Source organism: Quercus lobata, chromosome 1 (genome assembly GCF_001633185.2).
Source record: "Quercus lobata isolate SW786 chromosome 1, ValleyOak3.0 Primary Assembly, whole genome shotgun sequence".
NCBI classification, from domain to species: domain Eukaryota; kingdom Viridiplantae; phylum Streptophyta; class Magnoliopsida; order Fagales; family Fagaceae; genus Quercus; species Quercus lobata.
This window is the reverse complement of record NC_044904.1, coordinates 47456286-47463119: the sequence shown is the minus strand read 5'-3', so window position 1 is coordinate 47463119 and position 6834 is coordinate 47456286.

The following is a 6834-nucleotide window of genomic DNA, read 5'->3' as shown; positions in this document are numbered from 1 at the left end:
TTCAGCACTTAGTAACCCTGTATTTAGGTGGGATTGTTGTAAGGGTAGTGAGTGAGATAGAGTGTTGAAATGCTCAAGAGTGTGCAAGAAAACAGAGGTTCGCGACTTGATCTCATGGGTGACTCGCAGCTTCAAGCTGCCAGAAGCAGCACACGTGCCAAGCATGCCAGAAGTTTAAGTGTCATGCTAGCTGGAGCACTACAGGACAAAATAGGACAACTGGCCATTTTGTTATCGCGCGGCTGGATCTCGCGACTCAGTCAAGCCATGAGCCACCCCTGTTTATGAAAATCCTGACTCTTCACATTCCATTCTCACCCCAGTATAAATACCCCTTATACCCACATAAGAAAGAGAGCCTTCAGAGAGAATTTTGAGAGAGAAACCCTAGAGTAAAACAAGATTGATTCATCAACAATCTTTACATAAGAGTCTCTTCAAATTCCAAATCTCTCTTCCTCTCCATTGTTAAACCCTTGAGAGGTCTTTTACCAAAACATTTTCTCACCATATCCATTACTGTGAGAGGGCTGTTTGGTGTTCTGGGAAGTAGTTAGGAAGGAACCAATCTACATTGGTTGATGCTATGGTCAAGTAGCGGAATCCGGGAAGCTAGAAAAGAAATAGGTTCGGCGCAACCTCGTTGGAGCAAGAAGCTTGGAGGGCTTAGGTGCACTAGGTAGATTAGGCTTGGAGGGTCTATTGCTGTCCATGTATCCCAAATATATTTTCTAGTGGATTACTTACCGCTTGGAGGGCGGCAGAGAGGTTTTACACTGAGGGCTTCGGTTTCCTCTTCGATAACACATCGTGTGTTGTCCTTGTGTTTGCATCTTCCTTCCCTTTTATCTTTGGCTTTTATTATCTGCTGTGGGTTGTGATTTTAAATTGGCTTAGATTGTTTACTAATTCTGTTTTATAGCTTTTGTTCATTTTCCGCACACTAGTTGTTTGACATAAAGCTTGAATTGGTTATTTTGTAATTGGGGATCTAAACCTTTAAGGGTGTTTTACACACACTATTTGAACTTTCAAAAGACATTTTAGAAAATACATAGAACTGAAAGTCTAATGACAAAATTAAAATAAAAACCTTCATTGTCTCCAATCTAACAAATAGTAAATTATCACGTTTTAAATTTCCCAAATTTTATAAGAAAGTTTTATAAGATCGAAAAAAGAAAAAAGAAATGAGAAACAGAGAAACAAAAAAATGATGAAAATGTGAAGTCAAGGCTTCGAAGTTTGGGTGTGTATGTGGGAAATATTAATGGAAGTTCCTCTAATAGGCAGAAACTAAAATTTATGCTTCATTGCTATTTACAGGCTACAACATATGTAAAGTTTGACCACTCTTTTAACTGTTTATGAGATGCAAATGCCAATAGTTAAAAAGAAAAAAAAAAAAAAGCAATAAACAAATTTTTTGTTACAAAAAATGTTGAATTCATGCAGTTAGCCTATATTGATGTAACTGATTTCCAAAACTTTTGTTCAAATGAATAGAATGCACAAACGTATATAATTTCTTAGTGAACTAAAACACCAGCCAAAGCCCCAAAATGGTCATATCATCCGCAACAAACAAATGTCTCAACACCCAAACACAAATCCACAACTACCCAAAGTTTACCAACCACCAACCAACATAAATTCATTGAAAAAATGTTTGAAATAATAATAAATAGAGAAAAACTCACCTTCTATAAGACTATAACTGGCATAAGTAACGTTTGGGATTGTTGGGGAGAGAAAGAGTCGAGAGATAGGGAAAGTGTGGTAGGAGGCGGTCTTAAGATCTCTCTCTCTCTCTCTCTTTGCCTTATGGAGTTTCTCTTTGCAATTTTGGCGATATGAAGGTGGTAGGAAATTGGTTATTGGTTGAAGGCTGGCTCTACAGTGGTGGTGACACTACATCCATAACTATCTCAAATAATACCATGGTCCCTCTGGCAGCCAAGACTTTCATGACTTCCAAGCTGTTAGGAAATACAATTTCCTAGCTCATTGGGATTCAGCTAGATATGCCAATGAGCTTAAGGAACAAATAAACAATAATTATTAGAATAATATTGTACCTGTTTTATTGAAAAAAAGTACATGAATAGAGCATCTTTGCAGTTTTTTTAATGTAAACTATTAAAAAATTTTGATTAAGACCTTAGGATGTATTCTAGAATGTGAAACTCAAAGAATAAGACGTGTCCTCCAACCAAACATGGTCTACAAAATGAATTACATGCAAAACCTGTCAACTTAATAGCAACCACACTCATTGTTTTGTTAATGAAAATTCACACACCAGCAACCATAAAGCTACAACAACAAAATACATTGTCTGCAATTGTCTACCTTTAAAACAAAAGTTTAAAGTACCTAACCCTGGTAATTATGTAGATAGGGTGAGAGGCAATAAAAATTTGATTGAAAAAAAAAAAAAAAAAAAAAAAGCCAGAACAAAACAATAACCTTTTTGTAATTCTTCAGCTATTGTTCTTATATGGCAGTTACAAGCTTCTCTCTTGGAACATGTTCACAAAAAATTTTACCTTAGGTCTTAAAACTTCCATTTGAAGTACATAACTCTAAATTTTGTTTCCAATATATTAACTTATAAGTTATAACACTATTTTCTCAGACCCAGAAAAATAAAAGAAAATCTGCCATATAATAACATGCAGATCACTTATAACAAAACTTAACTACATTGACTTGCTAAACAAAATTACAAACAACCATACAGCTGTAATTTTCTTTTGGTCTTCATGTAATAACTTTGGAATATTGTTTGTCATATGTTAGAATAGAAAAGGCATCAGACTGTCTCTCAGTCTCTTTCAATTTAATGGTTTTTTTTTTTTTTTTTTCAACTGTGTGCATAGTAAATGGATAAATTTGAAAGCCCCCAAATAGTGCAACATGTGGTATTTTGGAACTTTTAAATTAGACACGTGCTAGAATTTAAGGGGGTTTTTTTTTTCCTATGTGTTGCAACAACCTTGCTTGATGACTTCATGCTTCATCTCTAAATCTTGTAGGTCCAAAGTTGTTAACAACCATACTTTTGAACATTGCGTTTAATCTCATAATTTCTTCACCTACAATAGAATGTTAATAAATCAATAGCCGAAATAACAAAAGGCTTAGAAGAGTACTTGGCAATTGAGGATCACACTACACACCCACTTTAAACCACTAAAAGTAGAATCCCAAGTTAGTTGTTCTAAATTTTTCCTCTTTTTAACACACTGGATTTGCACTTCACTTTTGATCATCAAGGAAAAAAAAAATAGCAATGTTACAGTGCTTATAATTTTCATGTGACATTGACAGACTTTCTAAAAAATTAGGAGGCTGAGAAAGCATTGGTTTACTTATAGAAATTATTAAAGGATCAAACCTCATCAAATCAACCAAAACTAAATCAAGAACAAAAAAAGAGTCAAGTAGGTATCTAATTGGAAAATATTGTTCATGAAAAATACTGATTTTACACCAAATAAAAATTTTATTCTTTGTAATATGTGCATGTTAGGACATATGTGTTTCACATGTTAGAAACATATGTCACTATTTTATGTAATTGGCTAATCCTTTGACAAAACTTACTTTAATTGTAATTGGGTAGATCTAGGATGTGTTTAATACTTCAAGAAACAAGGTTTTATGTTCAAGTGTTAAAGCCATGCAAGTTTGTCCAAGATTCAAGTGTGAAAAGTACTGTTCATTAAAGCTCGACAGCTAGCATCTATCGAGCCTTGAAGAGCTATTCCAGCTCATGGCTCGACAGCAGCTCGACAAATAGGGTATCTGTTAAGGTTTATGAAGTTCAATTTTTCAGGACTGTTTTTCGTCCAATCCATGAATGTATGTTTGGACTTTCTTTTCTCACAACCCTAAACATATATAAGGATTATTTTAAGGGCTATAAAAGGTTATGCACAATTGCACAAGGACAAATTTCACAAGAGTGAAGAAGTGTGACCAAAAACCTAGTTTGCCCTAATTCTTGAAGAAGCTGCTGTGTTTGTACACCATAGGGTTTTGTGACAAAGCAACTTCATGATTTGAAGAACTTTGTAGCCAACAACCTTCTCTAGTTGGTGATTGAAGTCACGTACTGGGATCCGCACAATTGGTTAGTCATGTACTGGGAGCCATACATTAAAAGGAGAGATTGTCACTACTGAACAAGTCCAATTGGGTATTGGGGTAAGGGTTCAATTGTAAGTTGGTATAAGGTACTTTAGTTAATTGGTGATTTGTTTATGCTACCACGTATTTTGCATGTTAATTTGATTAATTAATAAATTTGGCTAATTAATCAATTAATTTATCACAAGGGGTCAATATGTTTTTGGCCTATCAAGTGGTATTAGAGCAAGCACACTTTGATTAGGGTTAATCTTTACTGTATGATCCATTAACCCCTGTTCATCATGGATAGAGGATAGTCACTTATTATACCTCCTTTGTTTGATGGCACTAACTATGCATACTGGAAAGTACGCATAAGAGCTTTCTTGAAGTCACTAGATGAAAAAGTGTGACAAGCTATGGAGATAGGTTAGACCAAGCCTACAGAAGCACCGGCCGACTAGGATGATGCTAAGATTAAGGTGGCAAACTTCAACAGCAGGGCATTGAATGCTCTATTCAGTGTAGTCACGAATAAGGAGTTTAAGAAGATATCCTCCACTGCAACTGCAAAGGAAGCATGGACCATCCTCCAGAAAACCTATGAGGGAACCAAGGTTGTCAAAGATTCAAAACTTCAGAGGCTCATTACCAGCTTTAAAGAGATCAAGATGGAGGAGGATGAGTCTTTCAATGAGTTCTATGCCAAGCTCAAGGACATAGTGAACTCAACTTTCAATCTTGGGGAAATCATTCCTAAACCCAAGATTGTGAGAAAGGTGCTCAGATCTTTACCCGAGAGATTCCATGCCAAAATCACTACTATTGAGGAATCAAAGGACATCGACAAAATTCCTTTGAATGAGTTGGTTGGAAATCTGTAGACCTATGAGTTAGGTTTGAGAAGGATCAAGAAATCGAGCAAGAGCAAGAGCATGGCACTAAGGCCAAGAGCAGTGACACGGATGAGTCTTCAGACAATAAAGATTCTAAGATGAAGTCCTACATCACCAGGCAATTCAAGAAATTCATGAAGAATGCAAATGGGAAGGGCTTCGACAAGGACCGTAAGCAATTTAATTCCTCTTAGTTCAAAAGCCAAGACAAATGGAAGAAGGATGCTAGGGATGGCGGTCAGTACACTATTCCCTCAGGACCAAAATGCTTTAGGTGTCAAGGATTCAATCACATGAAACAAGAGTGCCCCACATATCTCAAGACCATTGGGAAAAGCAAGGCACTTACTACTACATTGAGTAACACCAAGCCTGAGGATGATTTCGACAATGAGGATGACGGAATCCTGAATGCCTTCACTGCCACTGTCAATCCTACTAAGGGGATTGTTGAAGATGTGGATGAAGAAGAGGAATTGGTGGGCTCCAAGTTTGAGAAGATGGATGAACAAGATGACATCCACACAGCCTATGCAAAGTTATACAAGGTATCAGAAAAGCATGAGAAGATGTATAGGTTGGCCACCAAGAAGCTTAGTGATGTGGAGCTTAAGTGAGAGAAATCTCTACAAAGTTTGATGAAGCAAATTAGACTATTGGAGCACTGAGGTTTGAGAATAACTTCTTGGCTGAGAAGACCAAGAAGCTTGAGGCAAACTTATTCTAAGTTAGAGCTCAACTAGAAAGGACTTCAAGCACTAAGCTAGATGAGATGCTCAGTCTTCAGAAATTTGCTTCTGATCGAACCAGTTTAGGGTATGATTTCTCTTTTCCTAATATTGCTTCTACTAGTACCACTATTTTTTTTCCTCCTGCTAATAATATTGAAACTGAGAATAGTGTTGTTAAAAATGAATTAGCTAGTGAGAACTTAGACAATGGTAAATCTATCTTAGGAGCACCTCCTAAGCAAGATAAGAAAGAAGCTAAAACCCTAGGGCTAAGAAGGGAAACTCTCAAAAGCCAAAACAAAAAAAGCAGCATTTTTGTCATCACTATGAAGCAGCTGGACATACTCGACCTAATTGCTACAAGTGGTTAGCCACTCAAAAGAGCAATAACATGATCGCGTTGAGAGATCAGAATAAACCATCATCCTCTTTTGCTTCTCTTGGAGATCTTCTCAAAGCCCTCATGTTCCTTTCAAACTTGAATGGTTTCAACTTTTCCCCCTCACCGCCAGTTCAAGGGTTCACTCAAAGGAAAGGCTCTTCCAAGTGTGGAAGGAAAAGGGCTCCAAGTGATTTTGTCACTTTCTCTCTCTCCCCTTCTTGTTTTTGTTTGCATTACCTGTGTGTTTTGCTTTATTGTTTTGAGTCAGTCTAGTTTTATGCATTGCTCTTTTTAATTTGTTTTTGTTTTTTTTCTTTTCAATTTTGGTTTATTTTGTTTTTCATAAAAATATAAAAAAAAAAAATTGAAAAATTGAAAATTACAAAAACAGTGTGTGTTTGTGTACATTGGTACTTGTATACCTTGGATGGCCAATGAAACAAAGTTTTCTAAAATTTGTATCTTTTGTAGCCTAGATAAGCATCTCTATGCACAACTAAACAAGTGAACTTTGTGGCTTATGTGTGTGATGAGTAAGATTAAGTAATCTCTTGTACTTAACACTTGTATCACTCTTTTTGACAAGAAGGACTAGAAAATCCTAAGAGAAAGGAATAAATAACCATCTCACCACTGTTGCCCGCCAATCATGAAATGACATTTGTATGCTTTGGCATAGCAAAAGTGC